Raw genomic sequence first — 23440 nt, 5'->3', positions numbered from 1 at the left:
GCAATGATGAGGGTGGAGGAGGATACTCCGGTGGTAGTAGAGGTTCATTAGTCCATAATTCCTGTGCCAAAAGAATATTATATCTGGTGGTAGCTATGGTCGTGGTCGAGCAGGACATGGCAGTCGTGGAGAACCTTTCCCAGTGGAGTTTGTAGTTCCTATGCAATGATGAGCCGTGGAGCTCTTTATAACTGTGATAGAATCAAGAACTTTTTAGGGAATATAATGAAGCACAATTACTCGTAATGAAATGGCCAAAACTATAAATTATTCAATAAAAATCATAAAAACTAAAATTAAAATAATATTAAAGGAAAATGAAATAAAAAGTACTTAATTAAGATAAATAAAGATAAAAGTGAAAATAAAAAAATAAAAAATAAAAATTTTTTAAACATCGTCATCGCCAGATGGTTCGCGAGGTAGTGGTGGCGATGAGATGTGGAAGTGCTGACAAATCTGATGTAGAGTCACATCAATGTGATCAAAATGCTAAAAACATTACTGCTGAAATCTTGTAAGGCGCTCAAAGATGTTTGAATATGAAGCCGCCGCATGAACCAGACGATGGATGGGTGGTTGCTAAGACGGCGGGTCCTCATGACGTGGAGGGACATCATTAGTAATGTCCTCTGGGTCCTTCTCCTTGGTGGACTGGATGAGGCAGTATTGAGGAGAGTAGGTGCCATGTCATTTCTTGATCATCCTCATACTTAGCATGCTCGAGATGCCCTCTGGGGACATCTGGCCAATGAGAATGAGGGAGGATGATTGTACCGCAGTCTTGAGAAGCCCGAAGTGTCGTGCCAATCAAGTCGCATAGGGCCCGATAGAGATGACTCACCTCCGATGTCGCTTCGTCTGATGGCGGATGGTGAGGGCAATGAAGTAAGCAAGGTCAAGGATGTGCCCATTCACCATGCTCCATAAGAAATAGGCGTCGTGGGTGGTGACGACGATGATGCTCTCTCGTCGTGCTGTCAGAGTGTGCGCCAAGATGGCGTGCAAGTACCTCAAAGATAGAGGGAGAGCCGATGCCTTAGAGTGGCTAGGATCATAGGTGGCCGAGACAAGGACGAGGTCCCTCTAGCATTTTGAGGGGGAGTAGTGGATGTGACGGTGGAGGGTGTTGAGTTCATTGTTGTCCATGAACTCCTCCGTGTACAGCCCTAGTGTAATCCCGAACTCGGGTACGCTCAACTGGTGTACTAGACCACCAAGGCAGAACTGGACCATTTCAGGATCGTTGAAGTTGGTCATGATGGTTTGAAGATGGAACATCGAGTAGAGTTCTAATGTGAACTCGAGATACGTCGGGTCGACAATCTTAAAGAAGAGCCCCCATGGGTCAGTCGTCAGGAGGGCTCGAACCACGTTAGCCAAATGAATCTGTTCTAGTGCAGCCCAATCAATACAGTGGCCCATACCTAGGGGTCAAGCCTGTAATATCTGATATAATTCCTCTTGGGGTCCTAAGGGAACCTGGAGGAACGGGTGCCTAATCTCTACGATAGGACCCGAGGATGACGTTGCTCTTTTCTTTTTCTTCAAGGTAGGAACAATGGCCTTCTTACCACATGAGGATGACATTGTACCTGCATTGAAAAGTCTAAGTTCAACCAATACGTCCCAAAAATATCATGGAAAAACAAAACTAATTAGAAATATTTCATGTGACTCGCGTACTAAATAAAGAGAACAAAACTAAAACAACTAAAGCAATTATATCAAGTCATTTAAAATAGGACTATGAGAATAATACGACGGGAAAATCTAATGCATGAATGTATGTGGGTAAACATAAAATCCATGGAAACAAGAGAAATGGATGAATGTAGTATGAAAAATGGCAATGAGAAGTATGAGTATTTCTATTATTCTACTATTAATATTCACTTAAGATAGTCAAATGGATCAGAGAAATCATGAAATAGGCAAGATATTTAAAGAAAATAGAGAGAAAAGAGTAAACAGACGTAAAAGGGAGAAGCTTGAGTCGTCGGAAACAGTGTTGTAAGCGGCGCACGGACGTGGCAGGTAGGGCGTGTGGAGTTGCAGCAGCTAGGGTTAGGGATTTTTGGGGAGGGAGATGATGAATAGTGAGGGGTTTATATAGATTTTGGGGCACACGGTCGTGCTCTAATTTTTTCCCGTGTGTTTCGCGATTTTTAAATTTGGGCACCTCTGACATTCGGCCCACGCCCGTGTTCCTTGGACATGTGGGTGCACACGGCCGTGTCGTACGATCGTGTCTTGCTTCTTTCACTTTTCCCATGCCCGTGTACATAGGTCCACTCTCGTGTTCGTTTTGACAGTGTCGACCACGGGTGAATGACACGCCCGTGCTAAATTGACAGTTTGCCCACGGTTTCAAGGCACGGGCTTGTTGCACGCCCGTGTTGTTTTGGCAGTTTCGCCCACGGCCTTATCCGACGGCCGTGGCGACTTATCGCATCTCGTGTTGGGGAAATTTTTTTCCCTGTTTTCACACTTTCGTATCGCACGGTCAAGTCTCCTCTTGTGGTGTAAGCACAGCCTACAGCACGCCCGTATGCCTGGCCGTGTAGATAGGAAAACCCTGTGTTTCAAGACTCAGTAGGTTAGATATGAAAAACTAGAACTTAAATAAATCATTACTGTTAGTGCTCGGGTTGCCTCCCAAGAAGCGCTTATTTATAGTCTTAAGCTGGACTTACCTTTCTGGTACATGGTCATGGTGGCTCGAGGAGTTTACACTCTTCATCCCTGCTATCAACTTTATCAATATAAGGTTTAATATGAGTATTGTTTACCTTAAAAGTGTCGAATTTGGGATGAATTACCTCGATTGTACCGTATGGGAAAATATTGAGTACCGTAAGAGGGATTACTTCATTAGGTTCAGAAGTGGTAATGCGAGGATCTGCTGCATCTAGTAGTACTTTGTCTCCAACCTTAAGTTGATTTGGTGATGTATTGAGCTCGTCCTGGCTCAGTTTCAGTTTATCGGGTGTTTTCAATTTCTGTGTCCGCCATTCATCTAGTTCCTCGATTTGTAGCCTTCGTTCTTCATAGATAGGTCCTTTGTTTTTGCCTGAACATGGCTCGTGTAGGTTCTCCGAACTTATTTCCTGCAAAGTAGGTTGCACCACATGGTCAGTTTTAGTAGAATGATTTATACAACCACCTTCAATTTTTGATGTGTTATTCGAATTACGAGTTTGAAGGGTGATTGTTTCATCTTTCACACGAAGTGTGAGTTCACCTGTGCCAACATCAATAATGGTTCTAGCAGTCGCTAAAAAGGGTCATCCTAAAATCAAAGGTGCATTACTATCTTCTTTCATGTCTAGAACAACAAAGTCTATTGGGTATATAAATTTATCGATCTTAACAAGAACATCTTCAATGATACCTCTAGAAAATCTAATGGTTTTATCAGCCAATTGAATGCTCATCCTAGTTTGTTTGGGTTTCCCAAGGCCTAGTTGTTTAAATATTTTATAAGGCATAACATTAATGCTTGCCCTTAAGTCAGCCAATGCATTATAAACATCTAAACTACCAATTAAACAAGGAATCATAAAACTCCCTGGATCTTTCAATTTATTGGGTAGCTTATTCTGTAGTATGGCTAAGCAAACTGCATTCAACTCCACATGTGACGCCTCATCCAACTTTTGTTTGTTTGCTAGAAGCTCTCTTAAAAATTTGACTGCATTTAGCATCTGTGAGAGAGCTTCAATAAACGGTAAGTTAATATGTAATTTCTTTAATAGTTTAAGAAATTTATCGAATTGTTCATCTGTACGGTCTTTCCTTGTTGCATTGGGGTATGGCACCCGTGGTTTGCACTCTTTACTTACCGTTTTTTGCTTACTGTAGTGCACCTTACCTTTATCTTGACTTACCATAATGCCTTGCCTCAGTTCTGATGTAGGCTCAACTAACCCTTCCTTGTCTTAAGTGATAATCGCATTAAGTTGTTCCCTTGGGTTAGATTCCAGTTTACTTGGCAGGCTACCTTGGAGTCATTTGGATATCAATTTAGCGAGCTGACCTATTTGAGTTTCAAGCCCTTGGATTGACGCTTGTTGATTTTTAAGTGTTATCTTGGTATTCTGGAAACGAGTTTCTGACACCGAGATGAATTTTATTAGCATCTCCTCAAGGTTCAGTTTTTTCTCTTGTTGGTAGGGTGGTTATTGGAAGCTTGGAGGTGGTGGGAGTCACTGATTTCCTTGGCCACCCTATGAGAAATTTGGGTGGTTCCTCCAACCTGCATTATAAGTATTACTCTAAAGATTATTTTGAGATCGAGGATTATTACCCATGTAATTTAACTGCTCGTTCTCTATGTTGTGGCCATAGGGTGGGTAATCCAAATTGCTTGATCCACCTCCACTTGCCGCACTGCATCATTGGGTGAACCTGTGAAGAACTAAGAAAACCATCAATTTTCTTATTCAAGAGTTCTACCTGGTTAGAGAGCATGGTGACTGAATCGACGTTATAAACGCCGGCTGCTTTTGTTGGCTTTGTCCTCATGACTTTCCATTGATAATTATTCATTGACATCTCTTCTATAAATTTATAAGCATCTTCAGGTGTTTTATTATTGATGCTTCCGCCCGCACCTGCATCGATCATCTGTCGAGTCGAAGGATTCAGGCCATTATGAAACGTTTAAACCTGTAGCCAAAGTGGTAACCCATAGTGAGGGCATCTTCTCAAGAGGTCATTGTATCTCTCCCATGCATCATAGAGTGTTTCTAAATCCATCTGCACAAAAGAAGAGATATCATTACGTAATTTAGCTGTTTTAGCTGGCGAAAAATATTTTAGTAAAAACTTTTCTGTCATTTGTTCCCAAGTAGTGATTGACCCCCGTGGTAACGAATTCAACCACTGTTTAGTTTTGTTTCTCAATGAAAAAAGGAATAACTGAAGGTGAATGGCGTCATCAGAAACGCCATTAATTTTAAATGTATCACATAATTCTAAAAAGTTTACCAAGTGAGCGTTAGGATCTTCGTCCTACAAACCATCAAACCGAACAAATTGTTGTATCATTTGAATTGTGTTAGGTTTCAGTTCAAAAGTATTTGCAACTACAGCAGGTCTAACTATGCTCGATTCAGTTCTTGTTAAAGAAGGTTTAGCATAATCATACATAGTACGTCGAACAGGATTCTGATTAGCAGCAATCGCATGAGGTAGCAGATTTTCTTAGTTTTCAGCCATCTCCTCGGTTATGGTTGAAGTATCGTCCTCTTGCTCTTCCTTGTGTATCGTAAGCTTCGCCTTATTTCTCTTTGGTTTCTGCCAACTGTGCAATCAATCACACTATCAAACAGTAATGGTTCTGACGGGTTTCTTCTGGTCAGAAACTAGAAAAACCTATCAGAAGAGAATAAATGAAGAATTAGAAAAGAAAATAAAAATTTAAATTGCAATAAAAGTAAAATGGCTAAAGTAATAAAAATCGGGTGTTCCAATATCCTAGTTCCCCGGCAACGGCACCAAAAACTTGGTACGTGATATTCGTGACAGGTTTTAAAGATTTATGAATGAATCGTTCTTGAGACTAACTTATTATCACGATTAAGGCAAGTGTACCTATCGAACAGTTGTATAGTTTAGCAAGACCGGATTGTCGAACCCAAAGAAACCACGAGTACTAGTATTTACTTCCTTTTTATTATCTAGCCTAAAAATTAAGAGGTTTGGTTATCTAAACTAATTAATAAACTAAGAATGCACAGAAAGAAAATTTGGGAAAATACTTTTGGGAAAATTCGATTGATTAAGACAATACCTAACGAAAAATCCACCTAGGCTTCACTTGTTATTTGACTCTGAATCAGACGATTTATTCATTTGATTTGATCCATCGAAATCCCTAAGTTATATTATTATCTCTCTTGAGACTAATAACGTCTAACTCTAGGTTGAATAATTGAAATCCCTTTCTAATTAACACCCTAGAATTGCATTAACTCGATCTATGGATTACCTTATTAGGTTTCACCTTAATCCGACAAAATCTTGTCACCCTATCTCTAGGCACGCAATCAACTCCACTTAATTATGACAATTTTACTCTTAGACAGGGTCTATTCCTCCTCTGAATAAGAGCTTAGCTTGAATCAATATCCTGGAATATTAAAACAAGAATTAATAATACATAATTAAGAACAAGTCAAATATTTATCATACAATTCAGATAATAATAACAAGATCCATCTTAGGTTTCATTCTCCTTAGGTATTTAGGGGGTTTAGTTCATACTTATGAAAGAAAACATCTCAAAAGCATAAAGATAACAAAACATAAGAAAACCCAAAACTCCTGAAGGAACTTGAAAGGAGATCTTCAGTCTTGATTATGAATCCGGCTTTTGAGATGGATCAATCGACTTTCCTTGAGTAATTCCTTGCTTTCTACTCTACGTCCCCTTCCTAAGTGCCTCCTCAGGTGTTTAAATAGGCTTTAGAATGCCTAAGAGCCCTCAAAATTGGCTTTTTTCAAATAGGGTTATACTTGGGCTTGGCAAGGACACGCCCGTGTACGACTACTCCAGCCCGTGGTCAAGGCTGTTGAATAGGCACAGGCGTGTAGTCTACCCATGTAAGTCGTGCTTCAATCCTGCCAAAGGGACACAGCAGTGGGACACGCCCGTGTAAGGAAGTCCAGGCCAGGTTGATTTCTCATGTGGGTCTATTTTCTCCGTTTTTGGCCTGTTTCTTGCTCTTTTTACTCTCCTATGCTCACCTAAGTATAAAATATAAAATTAAAGAATTAAGAGCATCGAATTCACCAAATCTAAGGAGAAATCATCCATAAATGTGTTAAGCATGGGATAAAAATATGTATAAATTACGGTTTATCTGCTGCCAGGATCCTTGAGCTTGGTAGGAACTCTTCTAGACACTACCACAATGCATTCCTCATTAAGAGCGATTTGCTCTCCTTTCCTTATTTTCTTCCTATTGACATAACATCCTTAAGGAATTTGGCGTATTTGGAAATTTTCTCAATGAGCTCTAACAAGGGGAGGATCACATTCAAGGCCTTAAACATATTGAGGAATTGCAATAACTCTTCACTCTCTTTATTCTTTTTCTCTTTTAGACGTGAAGAAAATGGTATGGGTATTAGGCTTTGTGGTGGTGGTGGTGATGGAATGGTTCTATCTTCTGGTTCAACTTGTTTGGGCTCTCTATCAAGTCTTTCCTTCTCTCTTACCCCATCTCCAACACTAGGAGTGCGGGTGATCTCATCATTCTCACTAACTTCTTTCTCTTGGCAATTTTATCTGATAGGTTCCTTAACCACTGACCCTGATCTAAAGGTGATCTCTTTGGCGTGTTCCTTTCCTTCCCTTTTCGAATTAGGTTCGGTATTACTAGCTATACTAGAGGCTAAGTTGTTTTGCAAAAATTGCAAGACTTGGTCCGATTGACCATAATTTTGGCTCACATTAGCTTGCACTACATGAAAGACTTCCTCTAACTCACTTACCCTAATCAACAATAAAGGGTTACTACTATAGGTTGGTTTTCTCTCTTGATATACAAGCGAAAAAAATTTTGACCAACTTTAAAATTTAAAATATAAAACTAAAATATAATTAAAAAAATAAACCCATTATTTCCCACACATTTTCCATTTTATGTGTAGTTATGCCTCGTATTTTTTTACTTTTCTTCTCCCAATTAAACTATAAAAGCCCAATTTTAGGATTAGTCGGAATAGTGGTTTCGAGACCAAAAATCTGAACTCAAAGAAAGTATTTTATTATTATTTTAAAGTTATAGCATGTTCATATTAGTGCATGAAAAATTTGGTGAAGTAATTTTAGCGTTTGTGAGCTTAATTGCAAAAAATGACTAAATTGCATAAAGTGTAAAACTCCTATTTTGATAGCTAAGGGTGTCAAATAGCTAGAGAACTTAAATTGGGGGTCTTTAAAGGGCAATTAGACCTTTAAAGAGGCATGTCCAGCCATAGGAGATAAAGGGATAGAAAAGTCAATGTTAGGTGAAAATTTGGTGGCTAAATTCACTAAAAAGAAATAAAATAGAAAAAGGATGATATCATCCCTTTCACCCCTTTTTCTTCATCAAAATTCTTGAAAATAAGGGTTCGTGGAGCTTTAAAATTTCAGCCAAGCTATCCTCTTGCAAATAAGTCAATTTGAAGGTTATTTTTGATAATTTTTGTGCTTTTGGAACCCTTGTAGCATGAGCTAGGTAATGAGGGGACCATTTTGCAAAATGGTTAATAGTCTAGGGTTTTGCCATGAAAGGATTTATGATGTTTGTTGAGTTTTCATGGAAGAAAATGAATCTTAGTGGTGTAGTAAACAACTTTTGTGAAAGAACTTCTCATGAAAACCCTAAAAGGGACCATTTTGTAAAGTTTGTAAAATGAATAGTAATGTTGTGAAACAATCGGAGTTTTTGGTCACTATAAGAGTAAAAAAGTTTCGGATAGGCTTAAGATTTGAAGAAATTCGATAACAATTGACTTTCAAGCCTAGGGGTAAAATGGTCATTTTGTGAAAGTCTAAGGGCAAAATGATCATTTTGCCAAAAATGTGACCTTATGATTGCTTAAATTTATTCAGAGGTTAAATGAGTGAATTTTTATTATTTTAGATCAAGAAACACGAAAATCGGACTTGGACTAGGGGAAAGCCAAACAAGTTAAGTAAACCGTCTAGCTGCCTACATTTTGTAATCTGAGGTAAGTTGTATGTAATAATGTAACTATATCTTTATAATGTGTATTTGAGTTGATATGGAATAAATTGTCTTGATTTTGGAACATGAGAATACATGTTGAGAAACTGACGTAGTAAAGACTTTCGTTGAACCTTTGGAATAGACTTGGATATTTGTACTGTGATAATGGGTGATATGTGTGCTAGTGTAAGACATGTCTAGGACATGCATCGGCCTTGCGATATTTAAGTCAGTGTAAGACATGTCTAGGACATGCATCGGCATTGAGACGAGAGCCAGTGTAAGACATGTCTGGGACATGCACTGACCTCGCGATATGCAAGCTAGTGTAAGACCTGTTTGGGACATGGTGTCAGCTTCTGGCGTGTTAGTGTAAGACCTATCTGGGACATGGCATCGACATCGATAGATGAGAGCTAGTGTAAGATCATGCCTAGGACATGGCGTCGGTATTTTAACCCATGTTAGCGCTATTGAGTATCCGGTAGCATTCTAAATGGTTCAACAAAAGGTTAATGATTTATGATTTATATCGAAATGAGAAAAGTCATGATCATGTGATGAGTGGTACAGGTACCTAATTGAAATGTATGAGACATGGGCTCAATGTATACAATATGAGTTGTATTGGATGGTAATAAGTAAGTTGTTCTTGCGTTTATTTATGGTATTCATGAATAATCTATTAAAGGTTATGAGCATATTGCTTTATGATAAGTAGTTTTTGTTTATTTCATGCAACTTACTAAGCTCTATGCTTACCCTATTTCCCTTTTCGTTTTCTTATAGTGCCACCATAGTAACTCGAGGATCATCTCTACGTTAGAGAAGCCAGTCACACTATCATTCGAAGCACTTGGTATAGTTAGATCTTTTATTTTGATTATGGCATGTATAGGACCTTGACTTTTGAGTTTAGTGTCATTGTTAATTGGCAAATATGTTGGCTCACTTTAGCATTTGATTTATTTTGTATAAGGCAATGGAAAATGACTAATATTGAAAGTTATTATGTGAATACAAGCTAGCCTTTCATGAATGTGAAATTGTTGGCATGGTTGATTATATGTAATGTATATGGATCTTAGCTATGGTTGTTTGGTTGAGAAATCATATTAAGTAAATCTTTGATGTGTTGGTTAATGTTAGATTTTGTTTCAGGGTGGCAAAGGCTTGGTAGATAGCCTTATATTGTCCACATAGGTAGACACACGAGCATGTGTCTAGGCCGTCTGGACACACGGTCAGTTCCACGGGTATGTTGCTCGGCCGTGTGTCCCTTGTGCGTAAAATATGCAAGTCAAAATGCATAGTAGTATACACACGGGCAGAGATAGGGCTGTGTGTCTCAACCGTGTGAAGGACACGACCTCTGGCCACGGGCGTGTGCCTTAGCCGTGTGCCCCAAATTGGGTGCTGACGTCAGAAATAGAATGTCAAGGTTTTTAGACACAGGCGTGTTATGCCATGTGAAGGACACGGGCTATAGACATGGACGTGTGTCAAGCCGTGTGAAAACCCCTATAGGTTCGCATTGAGAATTTAATTCACACGGGCATGGGACACAGGTGTGTCCCTAGATGCTTAGGTCGTGTTGTCTTAAGGGCCATTAACACGGCCATGTTATAATGACTACACGGCCGTGTTGCCCTTTGAAACGGGCGCGTGCCCTGTTTCAAGTGATATTTTCCCAAGTTTTCATAAGTGATTGAATTAATTCCAGACCATTTCCAAAGTACGATTTGGGTGTTGTAGGCCCATATTAGGAATCAATGAACTATGAAAGGAAAGTTTTAATTTGACCTAGTTTTTACATTTCAGAAAAGATTGAATGCATGCATTTAAGTTAGGTAATGCCTCATGCCTAGCTCCGGTCTTGGACTTGGGTAAGGGGTATTATATTTAGTGGTATCAGAGCTATAGTTTAGTCAATTCTAGAACTAACCTAGCGTGAGTATGAGTCTAGCTATACATGCCATAATTGTATATTGATAGTGTGACAACTCCGGAGGAGATAAATTGTGTTTTTTATATATAGTAAATGGATCTTGACGTAGCTATGGCGGATGATGTGGAAAGTAATGCGCCGGCTCTTGCTGAAGGACAAGGCCAGTTGATAGTGGGCCCATGACAATGAGTCAGGGCGGAGGGGCTAGAGAAGCTTACCTCCATACGATGGACGCGTGGTACTCGAAGTTTATTCGAGTGAATCCGAATAGTCCACCTCCCCCACCTCCCCCAATTCCTCAACCCATTCATGTAGCTCCTCAAGGAGCAGAGATGGCTAAGAGAGAGAAACCTTCAGTGGACAGAATTCATAAATATGGGGCCGAAGAATTTCAAGCGAATATCAATGAGGACCCAGAGAGGGTCGAGTTTTGGCTGAAAAATACCATCAGAGTATTCGATGAATTATCGTGCACATCGGAGGAGTGTATGAAGTGCGTAGTGTCACTCCTACAAGATTCGGCTTATCAATGGTGGAATACCCTCGTGTCAGTCATACCGAGAGAGCGGATAATGTGAGAATTCTTTCAGGAAGAGTTTGAAAAGAAGTATATTAGCCAAAGGTTTATAGACCGGAAAATGAAAGAATTTTTAGAGCTAAAGTAAGGCTGTATGACAGTGACAAAATATGAACGCGAGTTTGTGAGGCTCAGCAAATATGCGCAGGAATACATATCTACAGAGGCCATCATGTGTAAGAGGTTTGAAGATGGTCTGAATGAAAACATTCATTTATTAGTTGGTATCCTAGAGTTGAGGGAGTTTGTGGGACTGGTTGAAAGAGCTTGCAAAGCCGAGGAGTTGGCTAGAGAGAAGAGAATGGCAGATGTCGAGTCCCGATACTCAAGGAAAAGACAGATGGGGAGATCACAGCAGACCTCATCTAAGAGATCGAGAGAGTCTCCTACTCGATCAAATACGTCAGTGGGGTTCTCGAACAAGAGGAGGAATAAGCAGTACGCAGTAACAAAAGCCCAACTACTTCTATTGCGAGTGTTGGTAGTGCTCACCCGAATAGACCAGAATGTTTACAGTGCGTCAAACATCATTTAGATGAATGCTGAGGAAATGAAAGAGGTTTTTTAAATGTGGGTCATTGGACCATTTTATTCGTAGCTGTCCCGAGATGGTCGAGAAAGATAAGGATCAAAGCGTGAGATCGGGTAACGCTCCTTCAAGGGGTAGACTATATAAGAACCCGAAAAGTGGTGTTAGCAGTAGAGGTGCACCTAGAGATGCAGTTGTGAGGTCTGAGAGCAGAGCACCTACAAGGACTTATGCTATACGTGCCCGTGAAGATGCAGAGTCTTCCAATGTGATCACAGGTACCTTTTCTATCCATGATGTATCTGTTGTTGCTTTAATTGACCCAGAATCTACCTACTCTTATATTTGTATGGAATTGATATCCCTTATGAACATGCTAGTAGAGCCCACTGAATTTGTGATAAAAGTATCCAACCCTTTAGGCAGACATGTGCTAGTTGACCAAGTGTGCAGAAATTGTCCTTTGAAAATTAAAGGTCACTGTTTTCCGGCTAACTTGATGTTATTGCCATTTAATGAATTTGATGCAATCCTTGGGATGGATTGGTTGACTTCTCATAGTGTTGTAGTGGATGGTAGAAGAAAAGTTATTGAGTTGAAGTGTGAAAGAAGGGATGTTCTTCGAGTTGAATCGGGTAGAACGAACGACTTGCCTGTGATGATATCATCCATATCGGCAGTGAGATATTTAAGAAAGGGATATGAGGCCTATCTCGCCTTTATATTGAATACCCAAGCATCTGAATTGAAGATCAAGTCCGTACCAGTGGTATGTGAGTTCACGGACGTGTTTTCAGAGGAATTACCCAGACTGCCTCCAGTGAGGGAAGTTGAATTCAGAATTGAGTTAGTCCCCGGTACGGCACCCATCTCGATTGCTCCGTATAGAATAGCCCCTACGGAGTTGAAAGAGTTGCAGGTTCAATTACACGAAATGACTGATAAGGGCTTTGCGAGATCGAGTTTTTCCCCGTAGGGTGCTCCGGTACTTTTTGTGAACAAGAAAGACGAGTCGATGAGGTTATGTATAGACTATAGACAGCTCAACAAGGTGACTGTGAAAAACAAGTATCCCTTACCAAGGATCGATGATTCGTTAGATTAGTTGAAGGGAGCCACCTTGTTTTCTAAGATCGACTTAAGGTCTGGATACTACCAGTTAAGGGTTCAGGAGAAAAATGTACCTAAAACCGTATTTAGGACAAGGTATGGGCACTATGAGTTTCTTATTATGCCCTTCTATTTAATAAATGCCCCTGCGGTGTTTATAGATTTGATGAACCGTATTTTTCGACCGTATTTGGATAAGTTCGTGGTGGTATTTATCGACGACATACTGATTTACTCACATGATAAGAGTGAACACACGAAGCATCTGAGAACGGTTTTACAAACCTTGAGAAATAAGCAGTTATATGCCAAGTTTAGTAAGAGTGAATTTTGGCTTAAAGAGGTCAGATTCTTGGGACACATTGTGTCGGGAGATGGAATTCAAGTTGACCCAAGCAAGACCTGTGCTATTGTTGAGTGGAAACCGCCGAGGAATGTGATAGAGGTTCGAAGCTTTCTGGGTTTAGATGGGTACTATAAAAGATTCGTGAATGGATTCTCTATGATAGTTACTCTGATGATAAGGTTGTTACAAAAGGATGTCGAGTTCAAATGGACAGATAAGTGTCAGCAGAGTTTTGAGAAACTAAAGGCTTTGTTGGTCGAAGAACCAGTTTTAGTGCAACCAAAAACGGGAAAAGAGTTTGTAGTGTTTAGTGATGCATCCTTAAAAGGTTTAGGGTGCGTGCTTATGCAAGAAGGCAAGGTAATAGCCTATGCCTCTAGACAGCTAAAGCCACAGGAGAGAAATTACCCGACTCGCGATTTAGAGCTAGCAGCTATAGTGTTCGCGTTAAAAATTTGGAGGCACCATTTGTATGGCAAAAGGTGCCTAGTATTTACTGACCATAAGAGTCTAAAGTATTTCATGACTCAAAAGGAGCTGAATTTACGGCAACAGAAATGGTTAGAGTTGATAAAGGATTATGAGTTGATTATAGACTATCATCTGGGAAAGGCGAACGTGGTTACCGATGCATTGAGTAGAAAATCCTTATTTGCTTTAAGAGCAATGAATGCCTATTTGGCCTTATCAGAGGATGCTTCAATTTTATCAGAGTTAAAGGCTAGACCAACATTTCTCCAAGAAATTTGTGAAGCTCAAAATAACGAGGGCAAATTGCAAGCCAAGAGAACTTAGTGTGAGTCGGGTGTTGAATCAAATTTTTGGATTAGTACCGACGAATGCTCGATGTTCCAAGACATAGTTTATGTATCCAAGGATAATGAGCTTATTCAGAAGATTTTACAAGAAGCACATAGTATTTGTTTGTCTATCCATCCGGGTAGTGTGAAAATGTATAATGACATGAAGAAAATGTACTGGTGGTCAGGGTTGAAAAGAGACATTTCTGAGTTTGTTTCTAAGTGTCTAGTTTGTCAACAAGTGAAGGCTGAATGTGACAGCCCAAAGTTGACCCTAGTCGGGAAGTGGTTTCGGGACCGCTAAACCGAGTCACCGAAATGTTTGAATGTGATACTTATTGTCTAGAATATGTAATTATGAATATGTGAAAATTTCAAGCTTCAATTTGGTTGATTTCATGTGAATTTAGTCAATAGGACTTATGTGAGAAAATTCTAAAATGTGATAGGTCAATGTGTGAGGACCTATTAGTGCATGTGGACAAAGGGGGGACTTGCATGTCAAATTCCCCCCTACTAGTAGTGGCCGGCCATGACAAGCATGGTAGACCAAGTTTGATGGCCAAGACATGTCATAGACATGTTTTGTTGGTGCATCATGGGTGGAAAAAAATAAAATAATAGGCATGGAAATTAAATAATGAAAAGGAGTATGATGAATACAAAAAAAAAGTGTGTAGTTGATTCTTTTCCCCCCATTGCCGTGAGCTAAAGAAAAGAGAGGAGAAGATCTTTGTTCATCCTTTTCTCACCTTCATTTAGCCTAAATTAGAAAGAAAAACAAAGAAAAAATTTTCTCATCCTTTGGTTCATCCTTGGCCAAAAATTTTAAGGAGGAAAGAAGAAGAAAGGTGAAGAGATTTGGCCATGCATGTAGCTAGGCTAAGGTATGTTTGATGATGTTCCATGAGATGCATGCATGTTTTAGTTGTTAGCTTGAGTTCTACCTAGCCCATGGTCTAAATCTTGCTATGTGATGGAATTGGCACTTGACCATGGATGCATCATTCTTGGTTGGTGTTTGATGTTGTGGTGATGAGGCATGAGGATGAGTTAAGATTCGGCCTAGGTGGAGGTTGTGTTAATGCCATTGCATGCAAAATATGAAGCTTGTTAATGATGCATGTGATGATGGCTTGATGATTCTTGAACCTCCTTTTTAGCATTTTTGTGTGAGCACATATGTGCATTGGTTGCTAAATGGAGAAGAATCGGCTAGCAAGATGTGTGCTAAGGCCGAATGTAACTTTGCATGTTAATGAGCAATGCATGTGTTAAATTGATGAAAAGGGGGAGGATGCTTTACTAGTGTGTATATGTGTGTATTAAGTGTTGAAATCGACCCCAAAAATAGACATGCATATTCGGCCAAGGGGAAAGAAATTAGCTAATATGTTGTGTTGATGCATGATTTTTGCATGTATGAGACTTTAATGTCTAATGTATAAATATGGGCTAAGTGCCTTGTGTTCATCTTTTTGATGCCTAAATGATGAAATCAATTTATTTGTTTAATTAAGCTCAAGAGCAAAGGGGAAATAAATCCGATAAAGGGAAGGAAAAAGTGGTTGAATAGCTAGTGGAATCGTTCGACAACACCCGAGGTAAGTTCTTGAGTAAGAGAGCTTAAATTACGATGTGATTAAATCATGCTCTATGTGAGGCTATTGAGCCGAATGTGCAAGGACGATATGTGCCTTGTGTTTGAGTTTCGCAAATGAAAATGAAATATGAATGTGCCATGAATTATTGTTAGATGTGCATGATTAATTGAATGCTGTCCGGGCTAAGTCCCGAAGGCTTTGTGCTAAGTGAATATATCCGGACTAAGATCCGAAGGCATTTGTGCGAGATACAAATTCGGGGTTAAGCCCCGAAGGCCTTTGTGCGAGATACTAAATCCGGGTTAAGTCCCGAAGGCATTCGTGTGAGTTATTAAATCCGGGTTATGTCCCGAAGGCATTATGTGAGTTACTAAAACCGGGCTATGTCCCGAAGGCATTTGAACGAGGAGCTATATCCGGTTAAATCCCGAAGGTACGTGATTTGGTAATGAATGAGCTTGCTGTAAAATTCCAGCGAATACTCGAAAAACATCCCAATATGGGGATATGTTACGTATGTGTTGAATTTAATCGAGCCCTTACAAATAAATGTTCGCTCAGTTGATAAACGAGCTACCGGCCTTCGGCTAAGTTAGTCTATTGTGTATGTACATAAGGGTTGTTAATGTTGTGAAGCAAGTTTGATATCGGTAAATTGCGTATTGTGAAATATTCCGTTTAGCTAAATGTGTGTTATTCTTTGTTTATGCTGGAATTCCTTGCTCAAAACTTACTAAGCATAAATTGCTTACTCGTTACACTGCTCCTCTGTTTTATAGATTTTTGGTTCTCCAGCTATCGGACTCGGGATCTTGAAGTCGAAGTCGCCCACACTATCAAAGGCTCTTTTGGGTACTATTTTGGTTGAATTTTGATATGGCATGTATAGGACTACCCATTGTTGTTTTTCGAGTACTTTATGAAATGTATAAGTGTACAGCCATGCGAAAATGGCTTGTAGAAGTGGGGTATGGCATTAGACCATTCGTGTTTATGAATGTATAGATGGTTTCATGATGTAACTATAGTTGGAATGGAAGTGTTGAGCAAATGATCAGCCATTGGAATGGCTAAGTATGATCATATGTGGGCATATGTATGACAAGGCCCTAGTTGGTCCATGAAACCCCGAAAATAGGTAAGGTTTACTTTGAAAACAGAGGCTGACAGCAGCAGTGGTGTGGATTGGAAAAATCACAAGAATTCGTAGGAGTGGAATTAAATAGTGAATAAATTACGTAATCGAACCTTGATGAATCTACTTTCATATGAAAGTAACGAAACAATCATATAACAGTACAGTAAGAGATATCCGGGTTCTTGTGGAACAGGGCCAGAACAGTTTCTGGATTCCCTGTTCCGACTTTGGAAATTCACTATAAATTGACCAGAGATAATTAGGGGTCATACCATATATGTATGGATTCCTCTCTGAGTCTAGTTTCCAAAGAAACAAACGGCATCAGTATTGAAGCTCTGTGCAGAGAGATATCCAAGTCGTAATGGGAAAAGGTCAGTGTAGTCGACCCCTGTAACATGGGAGAGTTTGACTAATAAACTGTACTAATTGGCCCAACCAAAAATTCTAGAAAAAAATACATAGATGGGGACATGAGTCTAGTTTCATGGAAAAATCACAAAACTTATTTTCGAGTTGTGAAACTCAAGATATGATTTTTGAAGCGACTAGTACTCAGACTGGGCAGTGTCTGGAAAAAATTTTCAAAGTTTGTTAACATCTCGTGTCCGACTCCGGTGTCGGTCTCGGGTTCGGGGTGTTACATTAAATTGGTATCAGAGCTACGGTTTAGTTGATTCTAGGACTACCGTAATGTGTTGGGTCTAGCTATACATGCCATTTTATGTGATTACTTGATAGTGTGGTGATTTCTGACAATTGTAAATGTGTTTATAGTAATGGATCCCGATCGTGACCGAGAGGTAGCTGATGATCTTGAGAGTGTAGCGCCTGCTCCTGCACAAGGGACAGTGCCGGCAGACTCTCAACCTAATGCTAGTAATCCGAATGATGAAGCTAGACAAGCATTCTATAGCGTGATGAATGATTGGTTCAACCAATACATTCGAACTAATATGGCTGTTCCACAACCTCCATTCCCGACAAATACTACCCCCGCACCTACAATACCACCGGTAACGGACCAAATAAGGTCAAATAAGCCCCCAGTTGATAGAATCCGAAAACATGGGGCTACTGAATTTAAGGCTATGGATAGCGATGATGCCGAGCAAGCTGAATTTTGGCTGGACAACACTATCCGGGTACTCGATGAGCTATCTTGTACACCCGATGAATGCCTAAAGTGTGCTATCTCCTTGCTACGTGATTCTGCCTACTATTGGTGGAGTACTCTGACTTCTGTTGTGCCCCGAGAGCAAGTAACTTGGGAGTTTTTCCAAACTAAGTTTCGGAAAAAGTATATCAGTCAGAGATTTGTTGATCAAAAACGGAAGGAATTTCTTGAGCTTAAGCAAGGCTCCATGTCGGTTACTGATTACGAGCGAAAATTTGTTAGACTTAGCAAATACGCTCGGGAATGTGTTTCGTCCGAAGCTATTATGTGTAAACGCTTCGAGGATGGGTTGAATGAAGATATAAAAATGTTCGTTGGCGTTCTTGAAATACGAGAGTTCGTGGTACTTGTTGAACGAGCTTGTAAAGCCGAAGAGCTTAGAAAAGAAAAGCAAAGAGTTGATGAGGGAACTGGAGAGTTTCGTAAAAGATCCTCGGGAAGGTCTCTTCAACAGACATCGAAGAGATTTCGAGATGATGCGGGCCAGTTTAGAGGCACTTCGGGCCTTTTTAGACGAGATCGTGATCGACCCCCTGTGGGTACACGAGGCACTTCGGTCGCCAGTGTTGGGAATGAACGTCGAGATAGAACGAAGTGTCGATATTGCGGTAAATGGCATTCGGGGAGTTGTAGATTCCCTGACCGCTCCTGTTACAAGTGCGGATCAGTTGACCACTTCATTAAAGATTGCCCGTGGTTGTTTGAACAGAATGAAAATCAGAGTGGGAAACCGGGTGCTACCACTGCTCGAGGTAGACCATCTGGAAATACGGGCAATGCTAGTGGTGGTCAGAGAGGATCTAGAGATGATATAACCAGATCCGAAGCTCGTGCGCCTGCTAGAGCTTATGCTATACGTGCCCGCGAGGATGCTTCTTCGCCTGATGTTATTACTGGTACATTCACTCTCTTTGATACTAATGTAATTGCTTTAATTGACCCCGGTTCTACTCATTCTTACATATGTGAAACCTTAGCATCCAGTAAGACTTTACCTATTGAGTCTACTGAGTTTGTAATTCGGGTGTCAAATCCCTTGGGTCATTACGTGCTTGTCGACAAAGTGTGTGAGAAATGTCCCCTGGAAATTCGAGGTTCCTGTTTTCCGGCGGACTTGATGCTTTTGCCGTTTGATGAATTTGATGTTATCCTTGGTTTGGATTGGTTGACCGCGCATGATGCGATTGTGAATTGCAAGAGCAAGACTATTGATTTGAGGTGCGCAAATAACGAAGTAGTCCGAATTGAGTCTGCGGACTTGGAGGGGATGCCAGCTGTAATATCAGCAATGTTGGCACAGAAATATGTAAGAAAAGGGTGCGAAGCATACCTTGCGTATGTACTTGATGACAAAGAATTAGAAAAGAAACCCGAATCTGTGCCGGTGGTTTGTGAATACCCGAATGTTTTTCCGGAAGAATTGCCGGGTTTACCACCTGTTCGGGAGATAGAGTTTGGTATTGAGCTTGCACCTAGGACTACGCCGATTTCGATAGCCCCATATCGTATGGCGCCAACCGAGTTAAAAGAGTTAAAAGCTCAGTTGCAAGAATTGATGGATAGAGGTTTTGCTCGACCAAGCTTCTCACCTTGGGGTGCACCAGTATTGTTCGTGAAGAAGAAGGACGGAACCATGAGGTTGTGTATTGACTATCGTCAACTGAATAAAGTGACGATAAAGAATAAATATCCGTTGCCGCGCATCGATGATTTGTTCGACCAACTGAAGGGAGCCACAGTGTTCTCGAAAATAGATTTGAGATCGGGCTATTATCAGTTGCGAATTCGAGAATCGGACATACCAAAAACTGCCTTCAGAACGAGATATGGTCACTATGAATTCTTAGTGATGCCGTTTGGGCTCACTAATGCCCCTGCGGTATTTATGGATTTGATGAATCGGATCTTCAGACCATATTTGGATCGGTTCGTAGTTGTGTTCATTGATGACATTTTGGTCTATTCAAGAGATGAGACCGAACATGCTGAGCATCTGAGGCTAGTGCTGCAAATTTTGCGGGAAAAGCAGTTATATGCTAAGTTCAGTAAGTGTGAGTTCTGGTTAAGAGAGGTTAGCTTCTTGGGTCATGTGGTATCCGCGTCGGGTATTCGAGTTGACCCGAACAAAATTTCAGCCATACTTGACTGGAAACCTCCGAGAAATATTACTGAAGTTCGGAGCTTTTTGGGACTCGCCGGTTATTACCGACGATTTGTGAAAGGTTTCTCGATGATAGCCACACCAATGATGAAGCTACTTCAAAAGGATGTTAAGTTCGAGTGGACGGAGAAATGTCAGAAAAGTTTCGACCAACTGAAAACTCATTTGACTGAAGCTCCAATTTTGGTGCAACCCGAATCAGGTAAAGAGTTTGTCATTTATAGTGACGCATCCCTACTTGGGTTGGGTTGCGTATTGATGCAAGAAGGTCGAGTCGTGGCCTATGCGTCAAGACAATTGAAGCCACACGAGAGGAATTATCCGACCCATGATCTCGAACTAGCTGCCATCGTGTTTGCTTTAAAAATATGGCGACATTATCTGTTTGGTGAGAAGTGCCATGTATTTTCGGATCACAAAAGTCTCAAATATTTGATGACTCAACGAGACTTGAATCTGCGACAAAGACGTTGGCTTGAGTTGTTGAAAGATTACGAGCTTGTCATTGATTACCACCCGGGAAAGGCTAACGTGGTTGCGGACGCCTTAAGCCGGAAGTCATTGTTTGCTTTACGAGCAATGAACGTGCATTTGTCTGTTCTACCAGACAATGTGTTAGTAGCTGAATTAAAAGCTAAACCATTATTGACTCACCAAATTCGTGAAGCTCAGAAAGTCGATGATGAATTGGTTGCAAAACGGGCTAAGTGTTTTCCGAACGAGGAATCAGAGTTTCAAATTGATGATGATGATTGTTTGAGGTTCAGAAATCGTTTGTGTGTTCCAAGGAATTCGGAACTCATTTCGATGATTCTGAACGAAGCCCATTGTAGTCGAATGTCAATTCACCCGGGGAGTACGAAAATGTACAACGATTTGAAACGTCAATTTTGGTGGCATGGTATGAAACGGGACATCTCCGACTTTGTTTCGAGATGTTTAATATGTCAACAAGTGAAAGCGGAACATCAAGTGCCTTCAGGATTACTCCAGCCGATCATGATACCCGAGTGGAAATGGGATCGAGTCACAATGGACTTTGTGTCCGGACTGCCCTTGTCAGCAAGTAAGAAGGATGCGATACGGGTTGTTGTTGATAGACTGACTAAGTCGGCTCATTTCATCCCCGTACGTACGGATTTTTCATTGGATAAACTAGCTGAATTGTACGTTTATCAAATTGTGAGATTACACGGGGTACCTGTTTCTATCGTGTCGGATAGAGATCCGAGATTCACCTCACGATTTTGGAAGAAATTGCAAGAAGCTCTGGGTACCAAGCTGCATTTTAGCACTGCTTTTCACCCCCAAACCGATGGTCAATCCGAGCGGATAATTCAGATACTTGAGGATATGTTGAGATGTTGCATCCTCGAGTTCAGTAGTTCATGGGAACGGTATTTACCTTTGATTGAATTCGCTTACAACAATAGTTTTCAATCAAGTATTAAGATGGCACCTTACGAGGCTTTGTACGGTCGTAAATGCCGTACACCATTGTTTTGGACCGAGCTCGGTGAAAGTAAAATTTTCGGAGTTGATTTGATTAAAGATGCTGAACAGAAAGTAAAGGTAATCTGTGAAAGTCTGAAGGTAGCCACGGATCGTCAGAAGTCGTACGCAGATTTGAAACGAAAAGACATCGAGTATCAGGTGGGAGACAAAGTGTTCCTTAAGGTTTCACCTTGGAAAAAGATACTCAGGTTCGGCCGTAAGGGCAAGTTGAGCCCAAGATTCATTGGGCCGTACGAAATCTCCGAACGAGTTGGTCCGGTTGCGTATAGATTGATTTTGCCCCCGGAGCTTGAAAAGATTCATGACGTCTTTCATGTTTCGATGCTTCGACGCTATCGATCTGATCCATCGCATATAATTAGCCCATCAGAGGTTGAAATTCAAGTCGACATGAGCTATGAAGAAAAACCGATGCGTATCCTAGCTCGTGAAGTGAAGGAGTTGCGAAACAAAAGAGTTCCGCTAGTAAAGGTGTTATGGCTCAAACACGGGATCGAGGAAGCTACTTGGGAGACCGAGAGCTCGATGAAAGAACGATACCCAAACCTATTTACCGATAAGATTTTCGGGGACGAAAATTTCTTAAGTGGGGGAGAGTTGTGACAGCCCAAAGTTGACCCTAGTCGGGAAGTGGTTTCGGGACCGCTAAACCGAGTCACCGAAATGTTTGAATGTGATACTTATTGTCTAGAATATGTAATTATGAATGTGTGAAAATTTCAAGCTTCAATTTGGTTGATTTCATGTGAATTTAGTCAATAGGACTTATGTGAGAAAATTCTAAAATGTGATAGGTCAATGTGTGAGGACCTATTAGTGCATGTGGACAAAGGGGGGACTTGCATGTCAAATTCCCCCTACTAGTAGTGGCCGGCCATGACAAGCATGGTAGACCAAGTTTGATGGCCAAGACATGTCATAGACATGTTTTGTTGGTGCATCATGGGTGGAAAAAAATAAAATAATAGGCATGGAAATTAAATAATGAAAAGGAGTATGATGAATACAAAAAAAAAAAAGTGTGTAGTTGATTCTTTTCCCCCCCATTGCCGTGAGCTAAAGAAAAGAGAGGAGAAGATCTTCGTTCATCCTTTTCTCACCTTCATTTAGCCTAAATTAGAAAGAAAAACAAAGAAAAATTTTCTCATCCTTTGGTTCATCCTTGGCCAAAAATTTTAAGGAGGAAAGAAGAAGAAAGGTGAAGAGATTCGGCTATGCATGTAGCTAGGCTAAGGTATGTTTGATGATGTTCCATGAGATGCATGCATGTTTTAGTTGTTAGCTTGAGTTCTACCTAGCCCATGGTCTAAATCTTGCTATGTGATGGAATTGGCACTTGACCATGGATGCATCATTCTTGGTTGGTGTTTGATGTTGTGGTGATGAGGCATGAGGATGAGTTAAGATTCGGCCTAGGTGGAGGTTGTGTTAATGCCATTGCATGCAAAATATGAAGCTTGTTAATGATGCATGTGATGATGGCTTGATGATTCTTGAACCTCCTTTTTAGCATTTTTGTGTGAGCACATATGTGCATTGGTTGCTAAATGGAGAAGAATCGGCTAGCAGATGTGTGCTAAGGCCGAATGTAACTTTGCATGTTAATGAGCAATGCATGTGTTAATTGATGAAAGGGGGAGGATGCTTTACTAGTGTGTATATGTGTGTATTAAGTGTTGAAATCGACCCAAAAATAGACATGCATATTCGGCAAGGGAAAAATTAGCTAATATGTTGTGTTGATGCATGATTTTTGCATGTATGAGATTTAATGTTAATGTATAATATGGGCTAAGTGCTTGTGTT

The 23440-nt window shown here is 40.5% G+C and overlaps 1 non-coding gene across 1 annotated transcript; it reads left to right on the top strand.

Annotated features, from left to right (window-relative positions):
* Positions 1–4687: 4687 nt before the first annotated feature.
* LOC121229902 (small nucleolar RNA R71) lies at positions 4688–4794 on the top strand. The gene has a single exon (XR_005927855.1). It is a non-coding gene; the product is annotated as a small nucleolar RNA R71 (small nucleolar RNA).
* The last annotated feature ends 18646 nt before the right edge of the window (positions 4795–23440 follow it).

The sequence above is a fragment of the Gossypium hirsutum genome, chromosome A05, assembly GCF_007990345.1.
Source record: "Gossypium hirsutum isolate 1008001.06 chromosome A05, Gossypium_hirsutum_v2.1, whole genome shotgun sequence".
Classification (NCBI taxonomy): Eukaryota; Viridiplantae; Streptophyta; class Magnoliopsida; order Malvales; family Malvaceae; genus Gossypium; species Gossypium hirsutum.
Note: the sequence above shows the minus strand (reverse complement) of the source record. Positions and strands in the feature narration are given on the sequence as shown.